General features: G+C 41.7%; 1 protein-coding gene across 2 annotated transcripts in view; it reads right to left on the reverse strand.

The window, feature by feature from the left end:
* Positions 1-22,243, reverse strand: part of LOC126281503 (synaptotagmin-10-like) — an 865,953-nt gene that overhangs the window by 84,681 nt on the left and 759,029 nt on the right. The window lies entirely within an intron of this gene.

Consider the following 22,243-nt stretch of genomic DNA (forward strand, 5'->3'; position numbering starts at 1 on the left):
AATAAAACAAGTTGACAATACTTAACTTGAATGTACAAAGGTGTCGCAAGAGATGGCCGACATGCAAAATAAATCCGAATTCTTGCTATACACAATGTTCAAACAAACAATGGATATGGATCACTACAATCTGATATCGTAGCTTTCTCTGCTAGGCCGTGCTAATACTCCACTAATGTCTGTATACTGAGCCGACCTGAGCGGAGGAGGCTGCCAGGAGCAGCGCTTATATTCACTTCGGCTTGAGGGCGCTCGTGTCGTAGTGCCGTCCTGTTCCGCGCACCATTGTCAGACGTCGTTTCACCGCCGTTTCTGGTCTTGCTTACTACGTCTTAGCTCGGGCGCTTGCGGTTGTGCCAGAACAGTAAGGATGCCACCTATTTATGCTTGATGCCAGGTACATTGGGTGATTACAACAAAACGTAAGCATAATTTAGCATCTTTGTGTCTTAGTTTACTCTCTATTCTGTGCATGCTCTTTCGTTGTACTTGAAATCTCTGTATCAAGATTCGTTAATTTACTTGGTTTTCTTCTAACGTATAATCAAAGCAATAAATACCCTCGGTCGCAAAAATTAAGTCTTTTGACCTGGTTTCGACTCTACTATGAGTGCCTTCACCAGAAGCAAAACAGCCAAACTGGCCTATAAATAAGTAAAAAAATTATGGGAAAAATACTTTTTTATGTAAGTGTAAGCACTGACTAACAGTGCAAAAAAGAAACAGTACTTACATGTTGTTGTTGTCTTCAGTCCTGAGACTGGTTTGATGCAGCTCTCCATGCTACTCTATCCTGTGCAAGCTGCTTCATCTCCCAGTACCTACTGCAACCTACATCCTTTTGAATCTGCTTATTGTATTCATATCTTCGTCTCCCTCTACGATTTTTACCCTCCAAGCTGCACTCCAATACTAAATTGGTGATCCCTCGATGTCTCAGACATGTCCTACCAACCGATCCCTTCTTCTAGTCAAGTTGTGCAACAAGCTTCTCTTCTCCCCAATTCCATTCAATACCTCCTCATTAGTTACGTGATCTATCCATCTTATCTTCAGTATTCTTCTGTAGCACCACATTTCGAAAGCTTCTATTCTCTTCTTGTCCAAACTAGTAATCGTCCATGTTTCACTTCCATACATGGCTACACCCCAAACAAATACTTTCAGAAACGACTTCCTGATACATAAATCTATATTCGATGTTAACAAATTTCTCTTCTTCAGAAACGCTTTCCTTGCCATTGCCAGTCTACATTTTATATCCTCTCTACTTCGACCATCATCAGTTATTTTGCTCCTCAAATAGCAAAACTCCTTTACTTCTTGAAGTGTCTCATTTCCTAATCTAATTCCCTCAGCATCACCCGATTTAATTTGACTACATTCCATTATCCTCGTTTTGCTTCTGTTGATGTTCATCTTATATCCTCCTTTCAAGACACTGTCCATTCCGTTTAACTGCTCTTCCAAGTCCTTTGCCGTCTCTGACAGAATTACAATGTCATCGGCGAACCTCAAAGTTTTTACTTCGTCTCCATGAATTTTAATACCTACTCCAAATTTTTCTTTTGTTTCCTTTACTGCTTGCTTAATATACAGATTGAATAACATCGGGGAGAGGCTACAACCCTGTCTCACTCCTTTCCCAACCACTGCTTCTCTTTCATGCCCCTCGACTTTTATGACTGCCATCTGGTTTCTGTACAAATTGTAAATAGCCTTTCGCTCCCTGTATTTTACCCCTGCCACCTTTAGAATTTGAAAGAGAGTATTCCAGTCAACATTGTCAAAAGCTTTCTCTGAGTCTACAAATGCTAGAAACGTAGGTTTGCTTTTTCTTAATCTTTCTTCTAAGATAAGTCGTAAGGTCAGTATTGCCTCACGTGTTCCAACATTTCGACGGAATCCAAACTGATCCTCCCCGAGGTCCGCATCTACCAGTTTTTCCATTCGTCTGTAAAGAATTCGCGTTAGTATTTTTCAGCTGTGACTTATTAAACTGATAGTTCGGTAATTTTCACATCTGTCAGCACCTGCTTTCTTTGGGATTGGAATTATTATATTCTTCTTGAAGTCTGAGGGTATTTCGCCTGTCTCATACATCTTGCTCACCAGCTGGTAGAGTTTTGTCATTACTGGCTCTCCCAAGGCCGTCAGTAGTTCTAAGTCATTACTGGCTCTCCCAAGGCCGTCAGTAGTTCTAATGGAATGTTGTCTACTCCGGGGGCCTTGTTTCGACTCAGGTCTTTCAGTGCGCTGTCAAACTCTTCACGCAGTATCGTATCTCCCATTTCGTCTTCATCTACATCCTCTTCCATTTCCATAATATTGTCCTCAAGTACATCATCCTTGTATAAACCTTTTATATACTCCTTCCACCTTTCTACCTTCCCTTCTTTGCTTAGAACTGGGTTGCCATCTGAGCTCTTGATATTCATATACGTGGTTCTCTTCTCTCCAAAGATCTCTTTAATTTTCCTGTAGGCAGTATCTATCTTACCCCTAGTGAGATAAGCTTCTACATCCTTACATTTGTCCTCTAGCCATCCCTGTTTAGCCATTTTGCACTTCCTGTCGATCTCATTTTTGAGACGTCTGTATTCCTTTTTGCCTGCTTCATTTACTGCATTTTTATATTTTCTCCTTTCATCAATTAAATTCAATATTTCTTCTGTTACCCAAGGATTTCTAGCAGCCCTCGTCTTTTTATCTACTTTATCCTCTGCTGCCTTCACTACTTCATCCCTCAGAGCTACCCATTCTTCTTCTACTGTATTTCTTTCCCCTATTCCTGTCAATTGTCCCCTTATGCTCTCCCTGATACTCTGTACAACCTCTGGTTCTTTCAGTTTATCCAGGTCCCATCTCCTTAATTTCCCATATTTTTGCAGTTTCTTCAGTTTTAATCTACAGGTCATAACCAATAGATTGTGGTCCGAGTCCACATCTGCCCCTGGAAATGTCTTACAACTTAAAACCTGGTTCCTAATTCTCTGTCTTACCATTATATAATCTATTTGATACCTTTTAGTATCTCCAGGGTTCTTCCACGTATACAACCTTCTTTCATGATTCTTAAACCACTTACATATCACATATAAAATAAATATGAAGCGATAAAGCATTAGTCACAATATTTAAAAAAAGAATACATGGAAGGCAAGCCAGTATGGGCTGCTCATACATGTCAAGCCAAAGGTCGTAACATACTGAGGCGCCCGCGTTACCAACTGCGGGCAGATGAGCATTACACCAAGAGTGTCACCTAGTAGCCGCAAATACAAATAGGCTACTTAACATTCAAAATATAGAGATATCGATTCAATTATTGTTAACGACGCTGTGTAAAGTATTAATTCCAATAGTATGAGATGTGGCCTCTTCCTCTCCAGGGGCGCTACCTTAAAGAGCCAGTCTTTTGAGTTCGGAAGAACGGGATAAAGGTGGGTCTCATATTGTTGTCGAAAATCGTTGAAAAAGCAGTTGGTGCTCTGAGATGTGGAGCGACTTCTTTGAAAGAAATAAGGAGGGAGAAGTGTGCTGCAGATCTATAAGAGCCAACTGCTGCTCTTGCGACTCGAGGGAAAACCGGAGTGCTTGTTGCTAAAACGACGGAACTGGATAATTTTCAATAGGACGCAATACGGCAGCATATACACAGTATGAGTATTACGAGCGGAAAAAAATATCCAACACGGAAGAAACTGCTGCTCTCACTAGGAGATAGTGAGTTGTTTTTCGGAGGAAAAAACCACTCTTTCTGTTGTACTGAAGAAGTTAGGTTTTCGATCGAAAACGTTTTCTGGAAGAAGAGTTCTGATTGAACGAGAGGATATCGTTGTCTGGAGATGACTTTTCTTTTTAGGGAAGTACAAAAGTGTAAATCTCTCGAAATCGTTTGGTTGGACGAAACGTCGGTAAATATTAATCATTCCAGACCGACTCTATGGACAGTTGACACGGTACAAGGAAGAACGGAAGCTCCAGTTCGAAAATGCAGTCGGCTCATTCTTTTATATGCTACAACAATCACTGGACTTATACTAAACGCTTTGTTGATGTTTGCAATAAAGAAATATGGGGACTATTACAAGGAAATGAAGGGAACGAGATATAAAGAATGGTTCGTACAAATTTTGCTTCCGTACATAGAAAGGAACTGAACTGTGATACTGGATAATTATCACTCCTTCAAATCAAGCAAAGCAGCAGAAAGAGTAAGATAGTGGACTGGCTGATGAAGAACGGCTTAGGTCCACTTGATAGGGAAATGAAAATGCCATAACTGCTGGAAACCGTGAAACAGTACAAATAACATAATATAATTTACTAGAATGACAAAATTTGAAAAGAAAATGTTCGTAGAGTGTTGCGCCTTCCATCATATAGTGCCATTTTAATGCACTAGAACTCGTCTGGACTCTGATGAAATTATATGTTGCAGACAGAAGTAAAAGTTTTAAATTAAAACACGACGAGTTTTTAGTGCGTAAGGCATTGGGCAGTATTACTGTAACAAAATGAAACAATCTTGTTAAACAAATGTCGCAGATCTTCGAACGGACATGGCGAAGACAACGTGGACTGGAAGAAAGAGTGGAAGGATTAATAATAAGTTTAGGAGATGATAGCAGCAGCAATGGTCAAGATAATGACACTGACGTAGGAGATGTGGATAATGACAGCAATCTCTCTGAAGACAGTGGAGGCTACCCCCTTCCCTAAATTGCATATTAGAAATGAATCTGTCCATTAAAATACTGAAAAATGGTAACTTTTTTTCAATATATCTATTATGAATGACAAACTGCAACTGTGATATAAAATTGGCGATTTATCTGGGTGCAAATATGCAACAAGTAGTTTTTTTGGATTTTAGATACAATTTATTTTGCCATTAACTAGTTTTCAAGCCACTGCACTCTCATCATCAGATGGGATCTTGCAGGACTATTTCCGGTCACAATAGCAAACGTGTTTTCCAAATATACACAGAAAAGCCAATCGTGCTGATGCTGCCATTACGAATACCTCATACTACCCGAAGTAATTTTAAACTGCGTTCTATAGGTTATCTATAAACTGAATGCCCCACATACATACCCATCAGTGAAGCAGGTGCATGCAACGAAATTAACACACTTAAATCTGTAGTCCAAAATAATGGGTACAGCATCTCCCTCATAAGCACCCGAGTTGAAAAAGTCAGATTAGGTAACCGTCACCATCATTACAAGGTAAGAAAGAAATACCAAAATTTGTAAGTCTTCCATTCTTAGGGAAAGTGTCATACAAACTTGCAAATCTTTTCAGATCGTTTAACATAAAAACTGTTCAAAATAATAAATCCACCGAAGAATGGCATCAAAAGGCCAGCATACACAAGGTCATATGGCTCCTGTTCTTGCTTCTATATAGGAAAAACAAGTATAAATTTCGCATGGACAATAAATTAAAACTGTTCACAATAATACATCCACTGAAAGAATGGCATCAAAAGGTCAGCTTACACAAAGTAAAATGCTCCTGTTCTTGCTTCTAAATAGGAATAACAAGTATAAATATTGCAGACCGCTATAAAGAACATGTGGGTGCTGTTCGACTCAAAAACGTAAATAAGATCCTCTCTACATCACATACTGTTCATCATGAACAGTCTGTCGGTGATATCTTTCTGTTCTACACATTGATGAAAAAGGGTTAAGATGAATCTCCTTGAAGAATTAGAGATTTACATTCACAAGCTAAAATCATCTCAAAAAATCCTTAACGAACAAACAGAATCAAAGCAGAACTTTTTCTTCCAGAATTTCAAAGACATCCTGGCACCACAACACCAAAAAAGACATACTGTTTCTCTAATCTATATTAATTGTACATTGTCAACAAAAGAACGAACACACATGCAGCTAGGAAGACTCACTTAAGGTTAAGTTATCATTCAAAAGGGTCGAAAATTCGATTTTTCATTGCATCGTTTGAAAGGTTTTTTAATCCCTGCGTTACAAAAGTTTCTACAGCCAATTGTTCGAAGCAGTGTCATGGCCGCCGTGGAATTCACTCAGCATGAGACGCCAGCTCAGGCAGAAAACTTGTCGTGCCGTGACGCACGCTCACAAAATGATTTATATTGCGGTATGCATGCACACATATTCGCCGACAAAGCTGACAAACAACGGGTGCAGGCTGCCGAACGCAGCATATCCAGCTCAGCCAGATCGGCTTCTCTCGCCAAGTAGAAAGAGGGAATTGTTCTCCAGCAACAATTCGAGTTAAGGGAAGGGATGGAATTACTGACTAAACATAAGTAACGAAAACATTTTTTTGGTCAAAATTAGTCAAAACATAATTTTTGATCCTCCATATTGGATTAGCAATTTTCAGGTTTGAAAATCTAACTTCAAAAATGTATGATGACTTGTAGCTTTTGTGCAAACTGAATTAGTAATATATAGAATAGTCTTCCCTGAACTATAAACAGGTTTTTCTCGAGACACGATTTTTCAAAACTGCGTGCAGCGTAAAATAAAAACGGTTCAACCTATTGACTTCTACCTTCTACCTTTGACCCTCAAAAAGTAAACACTTTGCTTAGGATCTTACACCTACAATATACGAAATTTTTTAATATTAACTATTTTTGTAAAGCCACAACGAGTGAGAAAAACCCTCAAAAATCGATTTAAAAGTTAGAGTTAGCTACATATCGTTAAATTTAAGGTTCAATTTAGTATCGACTGATGTTTTCCATTTTCGATTTCAGATAACTCCTGAAGGGGCCAAAATGTACGAGGTCTGTCTACTTCAAACTCGCAGACCCTTGATCAAACGATAATAACGGGCGCCATTTTCTTTTTTGTATTGAAAGTCTAAAATAAAGTTCAAAGTAAAGCCATAATCGAAACAGGTCCTTTTTATGTCTTTTCATCGTCACAATAAAGCAAAACACATCCAAACTTGGCATATTTTTTTGCTCATTTGAATAAAAACTTGCCTTAAATACACACTATGAGATCAAACGTATCCGGACACCCCCCCAAAACATACATTTTTCATATTGTGTGCATTGTGCTGCCATCTTCTGCCAGGTTCTCCATAACAGCGAGCTCAGTAGTCATTAAACATCTTGAGAGAGCAGAATGGGGCTCTCCGCGGAACTCACGGACTTAGTACGTGGTCAGGTGACTGGGTGTCACTTGTGTCATACGTCTGTTCGCGAGATTTCCACGCTCCTAAACATCCCTAGGTCCACTGTTTCCGATGTGATAGTGAAGTGGGAACGTGAAGGGACACGTACAGCAGAAAAGCGTACAGGCTGACATCGTCTGTTGACTGACAGAGACCGTCAACAGTTGAAGAGGGTAGTAATGTGCAATAGGCACACATCTACTCAGACCATCACACAGGAATTCCAAACTGCATCAGGATCCACTGCAATTACTATGACAGTTAGGTGGAAGGTGAGAAAACTTGGGTTTCACGGTCGAGCGGCTGCTCATAAGCCACACATCACGCCGGTAAATGCCAAACGGCGCCTCGCTTGGTGTAAGGAGTGTGGACGACTGAACAGTGGAAAAACATTGTGTGGAGTGACGAATCACGGTACACAATGTCGCGATCTGATGGCAGGGATTTGGTATGGCGAATGCCCGGTGATCATCACCGGACAGAGTGTGTAGTGCTAAAAGTAAACTTCGGAGGCGGTGGTGTTATGGTGTGGTCGTGTTTTTCATGGAGGGGTCTTGCACGTTTTAATGTTTTGCGTGGCACTATCATGTCACTGTCCTACATTGATGTTTTAAGCACCTTCTTGTTTCCCACAGTTGAGCAGTTCGGGGGTGGCGACTGCATCTTTCAACACGATCAAACACCTGTTCATAATGCACGGACTATGGCGGAGTGGCTGGACGGTGTGACCGAGCGGGCCTAGGCGCTTCAGTCTGAAACCGCGCAACTACTACGGTCTCAGTTTTGAATCCTGCCTCGGGCATGGATATGTGTGATGTCCTTAGGTTAGTTAGGTTTAAGTAGTTCTAAGTTCTAGGGGACTGATGAACTCAGATGTTAAGTCCCATAGTGCTCAGAGCCATTTGAACCATTTTTATGGCGGAGTGGCTACACGACAATAACATCCCTGTAACGGACTGGTCTGCACAGAATCCTGACCTGAATCCTACAGAACACCTTTCGGATGTTTTAGAACGCCGAATTCGTGCAAGGTCACACCGACCGACATCGATACCTCTCCTCAGCGCTGCACTCCGTGAAAAAAGGGCTGCATTCCCCAAGAAACCTTCCAGCATCTGAGTGAACGTATGCTTGCGAGATTGGAAGCTGTCATCAAGGCTAAGGGTGGGCCAGCACGATACTGAATTCCAGCATTACAATGGAGGGCGCCACGAACTTATAAATCATTTTCAGCCGGGTATCAGGATACTTTTGATCACATAGTATATTATCTACACTTGTAAATATTTATTTTGTAATACAAAGTGTCTCAGGCCAAAGATTATGATGTAGTGAAATGTTATCGCTATTGTATACATATTCTTCTTGTTTACATACTTGTTTACATTACATGAATGGGTGTGGATCCAAGTGCAGCGCCTTGTGGTATAGCCGCCCTGTCCGGGGCGCCTTGTCACGGTTCTCGTGGCTCCGCCCGTCGGAGGTTCGAGTCTTCTCTCGGGCATGGGTGTGTGTGTGTGTTCGATGACTTTAGCAGTTTGGTCCCATAGGAACTTACCATAAATTTCCAAATTTTCAAGTGGAGCTATAAATTGTGTATATTTGTATGCACACCTGATTACGGGAATGGATTTGTTATGGATACCGCGATGCAATACACAGTAAGTTGGTTCAAATGGCTCTGAGCACTATAGGACTTAAAGTCTGAGGTCATCAGTCCCTTAGAACTTAGAACTACTTAAACTGAACTAACGTAAGGACATCACACACATCCACGCCCGAGGCAGGATTCGAACCTGCGACCGTAGCGGTCGGGCGTTTCCGGACTGAAGCGCCTAGAACCGCTCGGCCACCCCACACAGTAAGTACCCAAAAACCTAACAAGTTCGTTTCATAAACTTTTCATTACTGATTATTGAATTTCCGTCCTTTTCGCCAGCCCCATCATCACAGCGTCTAGTTACATTAGGTCCACGATAGAATCTACACTTGATGATGAGCTTACTGTGGCCTGAAAAGTAATTGATGTTACAATACAATGTTAGGAGGAAATGCCAACCCAAAACCCTGAACATCTAGGATTGTGCCTCTGCAGTTAACAACCGTAGTTGTAAACGGAGCTTGCTCCACACAAGGTTAACTACCTACGAAAGTCAACCATGGAAAGGTCTTCTAGGAAAAAAATTCCACCACCCTGTCCAAGAATGCGGGAGAAGGCTACACTGGATTCAGTGAGTAGCTACCTAGAAGGCGTGAATGAGTCGGAGCATCGGCAACCATCCATTCTTATGCCAGTTCATAAGAAGAGGATCAAACAAGGTCAGATCAAGTACATTGCAACTCATAATTTCAATTCTCTAATTGAAGCAGGAAAACTAAAGAATTTGACGGATCAGTTAGCTAAAGAGAAAATTTTAGTAACAGGACTACAGGAAATGAGAAATGCTACACAAGAACCATTCGAATCACAATGCTACAGAATTTACAATGGGAAACCAGGAATAGAGATTATGAAAGAATGCCCCCAATTTGTAACTGGGTTTATAGTCAATGTGAAAATAATAGATTAGTAGATTAGACTATCGATTTTCAAGCCATCTCCGCCAGAACTGCAACTCTGAGTTTAAAAGCACCCAAAGCAACAAAAGCACCATTATTGCCCATGCCCCTACTAATGAGAAGAATTTTCTAGCAAAGACTAGGAAAGAAGTGGAAAAATTTTGGAATCTCCTTGACCAAACACTAAATCAAGTCAATATTAAGAATGTTAAAGTCCTGTTAAGGGACTTCATTGACCGACTCAGAAGAGAAAGGAAATACCGAGATGTAACTGGGAAATGGGCTCCACATAAACAAACAAATAAGAATGGACAAAGACTTGTTGAACTCTGTAGGGAAGAAAAACTGATCTCAAAGTCCACATACTTCAAAAGGAGGCCTAACAAACTTAAAACGTGGAAACATCCTGATTGGAGAAAAGGAGAATGGCAACTGGATCATGTATTTATGGACAAATTCTTCCACAGAAAAATCTACTATGTTAAAGTATTGAGATGGGTAGATACAGGTTCAGATCATTACATTGTCAAAATCAAAATTAAGTTCACACCACAAAAACGTAACCAAAGTGCAATAAACGAACGAGCAACTTCGATCCTCACCAATTAATTAGAAATGATAAAGAAAAAAAGAAGTCACACAAAACATAAAACGGACAGATAATTTAGAAGAACTGGTTCAAATTCTCAGGCAACAATCACAAAATTTAACCCCATTGAACGAACGTAAAAGACATGTCTGGTGGAACTCAGAATGTGACAAAATTCACGAAGAAAGACATAATGCATGTTTAAAATTTCAAACACACAAAACAGAAGAAAATCTAACCAACCTCAAAATATCAGGAAAGAGTTCACACAAATTATCAGGCAAACCAAGAGACAATTACACAAAGATCTAATTGACTCAATAGAAGAAACTTACCACAAAACAATTCCAGAGACTTTTACAACATGTTTGGAAGACAATTACAAAATTTTACCCTTCGCACTTAAATGCTGAAAAGGGAAGATGGATAAATGGCACATAACGAGAAGGAAAATGCTGAAATCATGGAAAAAGAATTTAGTAAACTTTTGAATTGTGAAGAACCCCACGAACTTTTAGCAATTAATACAGACACACCCATCAAGACTCCACCTGATCTCATAAATCCTCCAACAATCCAAGAGGTTGAAACGACACTCAGAGAGATGAAAAATTATAAGGCATGCGGAGAAGACCAAGTTTTTGCAAAAATGAGGAAATATAATAGTGATACAGTTCGAACATCTTTATATATAGCCCCAACAAAAATCTGGATAACAGAAAAGTTTTCCAAACATTGGACCACAGCTTTAATCCAACCACTCCACAAAAATGGAGATAAAAGCAACCCAGGTAATTACAGAGGTGTCTCTCTCTTAGACTGCACATACAAGATTTTCTCCAGAATCCTATTCAAGAAGATCAAAGAGCAACTAGATGAAGAATTAGGTGAATACCAAGGAGGCTTGAGACCGTGGAGAAGATGTGCAGAACAGTTCATCACTTTAAAATTAGCCATAGCATATTACAAGAAACAAAATAAACCTCTTGTAATAACCTTCGTAGACTTTAAAAAAGCGTATGACTGTATCCATAGACCTCCAATGTAACAAATCTTAAGAAATTTTTGGCTCCATACAGAATTAATCAAATTCATACAACTCACCTTAACCAACACTGTATCAAAAGTCAAATTCAGGGGGGAGCTTTCTGAACCATTTGTCATAAAAACAGGTTTAAGACACGGAGATTGCTTGGCACCCCTGCTGTTCAACTGTGCTTTAGAATACGTAATGAAGGAATGGCACAAGACTAACCCTAAGAACATCCAAATTAGAAGACCCAAAGACAACATAAGTTTAAATTGTCTAGGGTTTGCTGATGACCTTGCTCCCTTGTCCAACAGTATACAGGAAACCAAACAAGTTATCTCACTACAGGAAATAGCACAGAAAATTGGTCTTCGAATATCCTTTGAAAAAACAGTCATGTTAACTGACCCTCCACTCATAAACAAACTTGCGTTAGGAATGTAGATAAATTTAAATATCTGGGAGAAATCATAACATATAACCTCAATGAAAAGCCAACAAGGCATAACAGAATAAACAAATTGACTAGAGCACAATACATCACCAAGAACACCTACATCAAAAAGAGCCTGTCAATAGCTACAAAATCAAAACACTACAAAACAGCCACTCAACCAGAAATAACATACGCAAGTGAAACCATCTTCAAAATAACTAACACTGCACAAATAGAGTAAATGCTCAAAATAGAGAGAAGAACCATCAGAACGTGCATCAACAAATCGTACCAGAAAAATGGTCACCGGAGAGTAGCTACAAATGAAATAATCTACCAGGAAATAGAACCGGTAATGAGTACAATCAGGAAGAAACGCATTTCATTTTTCGGACATATGATCAGAACACCAGAGAACAGGATCATCAGGAAAATAATAGAAAAATTGTGGAATAGTAAGTGCAACAATCAGCGGATTACAGAAATCAAGGAATATATGGATGAGCTACACATTACAATGGAAGACCTAAGAAACAAAACTGACAAAATCAGGAAACTCACAGGCAACCAAACGAGACTGCAAACGAGAATCAACAAACAGACAATATGAAGTGTGATTTCCAATGAGGAAAGAATGAAGAGATCCGAGAGAATGGAGAAATACTGGGCTGACAGGAAACTGACAAATTCTTTGTATAAAGTTGGCTAGAGTGGTCCAATGAAGGCCATAAAATGTAAATAATAATAATAAGTATCTAAAATCCAAAAAAACGTTAGTGGTTTCGTATTTGTACCAGATAAATGGGGAAATCGCAATCTTTACTTTGTGACGACACATATTTCCAAATAATCTCTTTTTCACTGCGAGGACAGCTTGCTTTGATCCCCTGAGGCTATTAGCGTTTTTCACGCTTCAGTGGCAAGCCACTGCTGTGACCCTAAAGTTATTGAGTGTGATATTGGCAGACGGGCGACCGATACATCGTAACAACAAACAGCCACGTAGTAATACTGGCAACATGACCGTCGGCTGCCAGGGACTTCCTTTGTGCGGCTCAGTTTGTAGCTTTAGGGCACCGGGTCACAGTTCCGACGTGTGGCTGGCTTATTCTCTTAACTCCCCCCCCCCCCTCCCACATCCATCTCCTTCTCCTTCTCCTCCTCTTCTTCTACTCCTCCCACACTTCCGACCTGCGACGCCAGGCCATCCAACTTCGCTACACCGACGGCCCCTCGGACATAATGAAGAAGAATTGGGCAGCTTCTTTAGAAAACGCACCCACGTAGCCGCCAACACTTGTCAGCCTTAAGACATTTCTGCCACAGCCTTCTACGCGAGCGCAAAATAAGCCCTAACATAATTTGTTATCAGCTTTATTTTATTTTCCTTCTTATATCTCATGCTCAGCGCTTTAACCCGAAAAAGTGGGAAAGTTTTAAACTTCCGGTGGCGTACTTTTAGCCTAGATCATCATAAAAAGGGCAAGCAGTCTCTTATTCTTTTCCTTTTTGACGACTGACACGATTCGTACAACCATTTATAGCAAGAGCAGAAAAGAAAACCACATTGTTTTTGGTAATCAGCATTTGTTCAGTGTACAGAGTGAAAAGTATTTAAACCGACAAACACTGGGAGGTTGTAGGGGACATCCAAACAAATATTTTTCCCTAATGTCATTTTTTCCTATGAGGAGTATTTAAACAGGTAGAGGAAGATTTCTCTGGCGGCAAATTAATTAAACCAAAAAAACTTTTCCATTTTTTTATGACCAAGAGGCCACACATTGACACAACCCAATTTCAGTTACAGTAGATATTCAAAAAATGTGTGTCATCCTCACTCCAAACATGTAAACTGTGCATGTTGAAGACTCCATCACGCCCGAACTTTGCTTCATCGGTAAACAACACAGAGGATGGAAATGTTGGATGCATTTCACACTGTTCCAGGTAACACTGCGAAAACTGTGCTCTGGGTGGATAATCAACTGGTTCTAGGTTGTGGACACGCTGTATGTGAAATGGACGTAACAACTGCTCTCGAAGGACTGTACTTACATTCGTCTGATTCGTTCCCATGTTACGTGCAATTGCACGAGTGCTGATTGAAGGATGCCGCTCCACATGTTGCAAGACAGCTTTCTCAAATTGCAACGTGCTTACCTTTCTCGCGGTTCTATGCTCACAGTCCGGAGCCGCGCGACTGCTACGGCCGGAGGTTCGAATCCTGCCTCGGGCATGGATGTGTGTGACGTCCTTAGGTTAGGTTAGGTTTAAGTCGTTCCAAGTTCTAAGGGACTGATGACCACAGATGTTAAGTTCCATAGTGCTCAGAGCCATTTGAACCATTTTGCTTACCTTACGATGGCGTCCCTGTCCAGGTAATCTGCTGGATGACCCGTTGGCACGTTGGTACACAGCAGCAAAGGTCGTATTATGAGGGATACGGCGATTAGGATATTGTTGTTGATAAACCCGCTGTGCAGATCGTCCGTTGTGGTGCGCTACGTAGTACACACCAACCATATCAGTGTAACACAGTGTAATACGGCCTCTAACAACTGAAGAGCGTAATACGGCCTCCAACGGTTTAAATAATCCGCATAGGAAAAAATGACATTAGGGAAAAAATATTTGTTTTGATGTCCCCTACAATCTCCCAGAGTTTGTCTGTTTAAATACTTTTCACCCTGTATAAAATCCATCCCTGCGACTAAATAAAAAATAAAAGTAAAAATTTAGAACTTGCAGTAACGTCTGCATCAGAAACTTGCTTTTAAGATAACAGTAGAAAGCTATGCCAAGACAATTGTTGTGGTTGGCAGGAGAGCCAACCGTGTTTTTCTAAAGGATGCCGAAATGTACGCGTCTCAGCTCACGCAGGCTGGCGTGAGGTCTGGAACATGACAAGGGAATTAGAATTGAGAAAAACGGACGTAGCTGGTGGAATACTTAACTTTAATCCATTCATGGAGAACGTCGCTCTTTATGGTACATGATTCACAATATCAATAGCACGGATACTGGCGCCTTGCCAGGTCGTAGCAAATAACGTAGCTGAAGGCTATGCTAACTATCGTCTCGGCAAATGAGAGCGTAATTTGTCAGTGAACCATCGCTAGCAAAGTCGGCTGTACAACTGGGCGAGTGCTAGGAAGTCTCTCTAGACCTGCTGTGTGGCGGCGCTCGGTCTGCAATCATTGATAGTGGCGACACGCGGGTCCGACGTATACTACCGGACCGTGGCCGATTTAAAGGCTACCACCTAGCAAGTGTGGTGTCTGGCTGTGACACCACAACAACCACAGTACAGTAAATTTAGTCAGAGAGATATTTATAATCGATCCAGCGACCACAGAACGACAGAAGATATATAAACCTATTACTTTCTGGGATCGAGGTCTTCCTATTATATGCCAGGGGCCCTTGAAAAGATACAGAAAGTATAAGTCCAAATACTTTCAAATGCAACTACTTCCTTCCATGTAACACCACACTCCAGACAAATTCCTGATACTTAAATTTATATTCGATATCAAAATTACCCTTTCTTCAGAAAAGCTTCTCTTGCCGTTACCAACCGGCATTTTGTTTTCTCTTTACTTCACCCATTACAGTTATTTTGTTACCCAATAGAAAAATTCGTCTTTTGCTTTTAAGGTCTCATTTCCTAAACTAATTCCATCAATATCATAGGATTTACTCCATTACCTTTCATTATCCTTCTTTTACTTTTCTGTTGATAGTCATCTCATAACTTCTCTTCAAGACAGCTTTCTTACTTAAAACCTTGCCTTACTGCCTTCTGTGTCCTTTGATATTTGTGTCTATGGTCTGGTTTCTATACGAGTTGCGGATAATCTTTCGCTTGCTTTACTTATCCGTAATAATTACCGAATTTTGAAGAGTGCATTCCAGTCAACATTATCAATAACATTGTCTAAATCTACAAATGCTATATCCGTGAGTAACTCATTCTTCAATCGATCTTCCACGAATTGTAGTAGGGTCAGTATCTCTTTGTTTCTTAATTAACCTTCCACCTGATCGGCTTTTAACAATCGTTCCATCCTTTTGTAGAGAATTACTGTTTAGTGTTCTTCTGTTAGTATATGGGCCAGAATATGACGAGAGAGATTACTATTGAAATAATAAACAAACAGTTCACTGACTTTTTCCATCTGTTCCGTTTTCATTTGACTGACCCTTATATTTTGCAACCATGATTCGGTAATACATTCATCAGCGCAGCCTTCGTTGTTATTGATATTATTATATTCTTCTCGAAATCTATTTCCTGTACGCAGCATTCATCTTTCCAATATTCATGCACGCTTCTATAACTTTCCATGTATCCTCCAGCCATTCCCGCTTTGCCGTGTTGCATTTTCTCTCAAGTTCATGTTTATATGTCTGTAATTTCTTTTTCTTGCTTCGTTTTTTTATTTTCTCTTTTAATCAGCTGAAATGAGACATTCTATTTCACCCAAAGATTTCTACCGGGCCTTGTCTTTTTGCCTTTTTTCTCTTTGATAGTTTCACTATTTCATTTCTCAAAATCTATCTGCATTGTTTATTTTGCCTGTATGAATTACTTGATCTTAACTCTCAGCAATCTTTGTTTGTTTCGATTTATTCAGGTTCCGCCGCCACCGAGGTAGCAGCATGGTTTGAGGCACTTTGCCATGGTTCATGCGGCACCTCCCTTCGGAGGTTCGAGTCCTCCCTTAGGCATGGGTGTGTGTGTTGTCTTTAGCGTAAGTTCGTTTAATTTCGATTAAGTGGTGTGTAAGCCTAGTGACCGTATACCTCAGCAATTTGGTCCCGTAGGAACTAACAACAAATTTCCAGAATTTTGGGTCCCACCTGCTTAACTTTCTATCTTCCTTCAGTTTTAATCGGCAGTACGTAGCCAATACATTATGGTTGGAGCACACATCAGCTCCTGAAATGTTTGGGAGTTTAAAATCTGGTTTATAAATCTCTGTCTTAACATATATAATGTATCAGATAGCTTCCGGCGTCTCCAGGTCCGTCCATGTATACAAGCCTCTTTTATTATTCATATACCAAGTATTAGTAATGATTAGATTGTCCTCTGTGCATAATTCTACCAGGCGGATTGCCTTCCCAACCCCTACCCGGTTCATATACTTCTACTATTTTGCTCCTATTCCTTTTCTTTCTATCAGTTCTGTTCCCATGTCACAATTATATTCTCACCTGCCTTGACGTATTGGATAATTTATATCATCGCACAATTTTTCAGCCACACCATAAGCGGAGCTATTACACACACACACACACACACACACACACACACACACACACACACACACACACACACACACACACACACAGATATATATACTTCTACACTGATGAGCGAAAACATCATGAACACCTGCTTAAGGGGTGTTCCGGTCTCTCAGCCTTATTTTACGCTCATGTTCAACATTTTTTTTCTGCAAAAAATTGTTTTTGCATCAAAATCTTTATCACCAAACAAAGTGCACATCTTAAAAACTGTGTAAATAATTTATGGCTGGTAAAGTGATTAGCCAATGCAGCAGAAAACGACAGCCAAAATAGCTGCGCATGGATTGCGTAACTAAACGGTTCACACTACTGAGCGTAAAGTATAGGTCTGCAGTCAAAATTAAACATAAGTACATTAGCAGAATTAAATTCTGTGTGGCGTGAACCTGCAAAATCAGATTTCCTGAAGTGCATTTAAGAAAGGCGGCCACTTGAAAAGGCTGATTCTGAAAATCGACGTATTGTGTTACCTTCAACTGTAAATAAATAACAAACAGTATGAAAAATGTATTTCTTTAGATGCACCGCAAACCTACAAATGTCCGTTTTACTAAACACAAATCGGAATAGAATTTTACCGAGCAGTTTTTTGGACCAAGCAAACCAGTTTAAAAAACATTGTCACGAGAAATACGTATTTAAAGTTTTCAGTTAGCTTTTTGTGTATGTAACTATAAAATTTTTCAACTTATCATTAACCTGATATCCCTGGAAAATACAGAAAAACCTTCCTTTTCTCGGAAGATCTCGTTTTCTAGAGTGCGAGCCTGTCTAGCCGCAATTCTAGCCTAGACCCTGGTCTGAAACGAGCGCCGCTTCGAATGCTTGAGGCGTTTTTCGTCCGCTTTTGTGGCGAATGAGCAAAGCATAGTGCCGACAACGACCCCCATGACTTAAATCCGTCGTTAAAAAAGACTCACGCCCGGTTGTAAACAATTCGGATGACTTTTACATTGGGCAAGTACAAAACCTATATCGATATTTTCTTCGACCCAGGACTTTACGATAGCTTTACAGAGAAAGAGATTACAATCGGGGTCCCAAGCACCGAGAGCGGATAGGGTTGGCGTACGCGCGTCCAGACAGACGTGATTTTCGAGTATAAAGAATTACACTCCTGGAAATGGAAAAAAGAACACATTGACACCGGTGTGTCAGACCCACCATACTTGCTCCGGACACTGCGAGAGGGCTGTACAAGCAATGATCACACGCACGGCACAGCGGACACACCAGGAACCGCGGTGTTGGCCGTCGAATGGCGCTAGCTGCGCAGCATTTGTGCACCGCCACCGTCAGTGTCAGCCAATTTGCCGTGGCATACGGAGCTCCATCGCAGTCTTTAACACTGGTAGCATGCCGCGACAGCGTGGACGTGAACCGTATGTGCAGTTGACGGACTTTGAGCGAGGGCGTATGGTGGGCATGTGGGAGGCCGGGTGGACGTACCGCCGAATTGCTCAACACGTGGGGCGTGAGGTCTCCACAGTACATCGATGTTGTCGCCAGTGGTCGGCGGAAGGTGCACGTGCCCGTCGACCTGGGACCGGACCGCAGCGACGCACGGATGCACGCCAAGACCGTAGGATCCTACGCAGTGCCGTAGGGGACCGCACCGCCACTTCCCAGCAAATTAGGGACACTGTTGCTCCTGGGGTATCGGCGAGGACCATTCGCAACCGTCTCCATGAACCTGGGCTACGGTCCCGCACACCGTTAGGCTGTCTTCCGCTCACGTCCCAACATCGTGCAGTCCGCCTCCAGTGGTGTCGCGACAGGCGTGAATGGAGGGACGAATGGAGACGTGTCGTCTTCAGCGATGAGAGTCGCTTCTGCCTTGGTGCCACTGATGGTCATATGCGTGTTTGGCGCCGTGCAGGTGAGCGCCACAATCAGGACTGCGTACGACCGAGGCACACAGGGCCAACACCCGGCATCATGGTGTGGGGAGCGATCTCCTACACCGGCCGTACACCTCTGGTGATCGTCGAGGGGACACTGAATAGTGCACGGTACATCCAAACCGTCATCAAACCCATCGTTCTACCATTTCTAGACCGGCAAGGGAACTTGCTGTTCCAACAGGACAATGCACGTCCGCATGTATCCCGTGCCACCCAACGTGCTGTAGAAGGTGTAAGTCAACTACCCTGGCCAGCAAGATCTCCGGATCTGTCCCCCATTGAGCATGTTTGGGACTGGATGAAGCGTCGTCTCACGCGGTCTGCACGTCCAGCACGAACGCTGGTCCAACTGAGGCGCCAGGTGGAAATGGCATGGCAAGCCGTTCCACAGGACTACATCCAGCATCTCTACGATCGTCTCCATGGGAGAATAGCAGCCTGCAGTGCTGCGAAAGGTGGATATACACTGTACTAGTGCCGACATTGTGCATGCTCTGTTGCCTGTTTCTATGTTCCTGTGGTTCTGTCAGTGTGATCATGTGATGTATCTGACCCCAGGAATGTGTCAATAAAGTTTCCCCTTCCTGGGACAATGAATTCACGGTGTTCTTATTTCAATTTCCAGGAGTGTATTTCCCGGACATAATCCTTTTGATCACACTTTCTTAAGAATATAATGAGTAACAATAAGAAATTAAAAAACGATTTTTTGAAACCTCAAGACCGGAAAATTCCCTTAATAGAGTATGGGTCCACCTTCGCAACGCAATACAACAGTGACTGTACGTGGTACAGATTCGACATGTCCTTGGTAGGTTTCCGGCGGGATGTAACAGATCAAGCAATTCCCATAAATTACGAACCGGTGGTTTTTGGAGGCGAAGCCGGGACTCGATATCGACCCATAAATGTTCCATAGGGTTCACCTCAGTCGAATACGGTGGTCAAGATACCAAGGTCCGTTTCAGTGTCATGCTTCTCAACACAATGTAGCACGATTCTGGCTTTGTGAAGCGGACATTTATCCTTCTGGAATATTTCATCTCCGTTGGGGAAGACATCTACATCTACATCTACATCCATACTCCGCAAGCCACCTGACGGTGTGTGGCGGAGGGTACCCTGAGTACCTCTATCGGTTCTCCCTTCTATTCCAGTCTCGTATTGTACGTGGAAAGAAGGATTGTCGGTATGCTTCTGTCTGGACTCTAATCTCTCTGATTTTATCCTCATGGTGTCTTCGCGAGATATACGTAGGAGGGAGCAATATACTGCTTGACTCTTCGGTGAAGGTATGTTCTCGAAACTTTAACAAAAGCCCGTACCGAGCTACTGAGCGTCTCTCCTGCAGAGTCTTCCACTGGAGTTTATCTATCATCTCCGTAACGCTTTCGCGATTACTAAATGATCCTGTAACGAAGCGCGCTGCTCTCCGTTGGATCTTCTCTATCTCTTCTATCAACCATATCTGGAGCGGATCCCACACTGCTGAGCAGTATTCAAGCAGTGGGCGAACAAGCGTACTGCAACCTACTTCCTTTGTTGTCGGATTGCATTTCCTTAGGATTCTTCCAATGAATCTCAGTCTGACATCTGCTTTACCGACGATCCTTAGGATTCTTCCAATGAATCTCAGTCTGACATCTGCTTTACCGACGATCAACTTTATATGATCATTCCATTTTAAATCACTCCTAATGCATACTCCCAGATAATTTATGGAATTAACTGCTTCCAGCTGCTACCCTGCTATTGTGTAGCTAAATGATAAGGGACCTATCTTTCTATGTATTCGCATCACATTACACTTGTCTACATTGAGATTCAATTGCCATTCCATGCACCATGCGTCAATTCGCTGCAGATCCTCCTGCATTTCAGTACAATTTTCCATTGTTGCAACCTCTCGATACACCACAGCATCATCTGCAAAAAGCCTCATTGAGCTTCCGATGTCATCCACCAGGTCATTTATGTATATTGAGAATAGCAACGGTCCTATGACACTCCCCTGCGGCACACCAGAAATCACTCTTACTTCGGAGGACTTCTCTCCATTGAGAATGACATGCTGCGTTCTGTTATCTAGGAAATCCTCAAGCCAATCACACAATTGATCTGATAGTCCGTATGCTCTTACTTTAATCACTAAACGACTGTGGGGAACTGTGTCAAACGCCTTGCGGAAGTCAAGAAGCACGGCATCTACCTGAGAACCCGTGTCTAAGGCCCTCTGAGTCTCGTGGACGAATAGCGCGAGCTGGGTTTCACACAACCGTCTTTTTCGAAACCCATGCTGATTCCTACAGAGTAGATTTCCAGTCTCCAGAAAAGACATTATACTCGAACATAATACGTGTTCCAAAATTCTACAACTGATCGACGTTAGAGATATATTTCTATAGTTCTGCATATCTGTTCGACGTCCCTTCTTGAAAACGGGGATGACCTGTGCCCTTTTCCAATCCTTTGGAACGCTTCGCTCTTCTAGAGACCTACGATACACCGCTGCAGGAAGGGGGGCAAGTTCCTTCGCGTACTCTGTGTAGAATCGAACTGGTATCCCATCAGGACCAGCGGCCTTTCCTCTTTTGAGCGATTTTAATTGTTTCTCTATCCCTCTGTCGTCTATTTCGATATCTACCATTTTGTCAACTGTGCGACAATCTAGAGAAGGAAGCACAGTGCAGTCTTCCTCTGTGAAACAGTTTTGGAAGAAGACATTTAGTATTTCGTCCTTTAGTCTGTCATCCTCTGTTTCAGTACCATTTTGGTCACAGAGTGTCTGGACATTTTGTTTTGATCCACCTACCGCTTTGACATAGGACCAAAATTTCTTAGGATTTTCTGCCAAGTCAGTATTTAGAACTTTACTTTCGAATTCATTGAAAGCATCTCGCATAGCCCTCCTCACACTACATTTCGCTTCGCTTAATTTTTGTTTGTCTGCAAGGCTTTGGCTATGTTTATGTTTGCTGTGAAGTTCCCTTTGCTTCCGCAGCAGTTTTCTAACTCGGTTGTTGTACCACGGTGGCTCTTTCCCATCTCTGACGATCTTGCGTGGCACATACTCATCTAACGCATATTGTACCATGGTTTTGAACTTTGTCCACTGATCCTCAACACTATCTGTACTTGAGACAAAACTTTTGTGTTGAGCCGTCAGGTACTCTGTAATCTGCTTTTTGTCACTTTTGCTAAACAGAAAAATCTTCCTA

Source organism: Schistocerca gregaria, chromosome 7 (assembly GCF_023897955.1).
Source record: "Schistocerca gregaria isolate iqSchGreg1 chromosome 7, iqSchGreg1.2, whole genome shotgun sequence".
NCBI classification, from domain to species: Eukaryota; Metazoa; Arthropoda; class Insecta; order Orthoptera; family Acrididae; genus Schistocerca; species Schistocerca gregaria.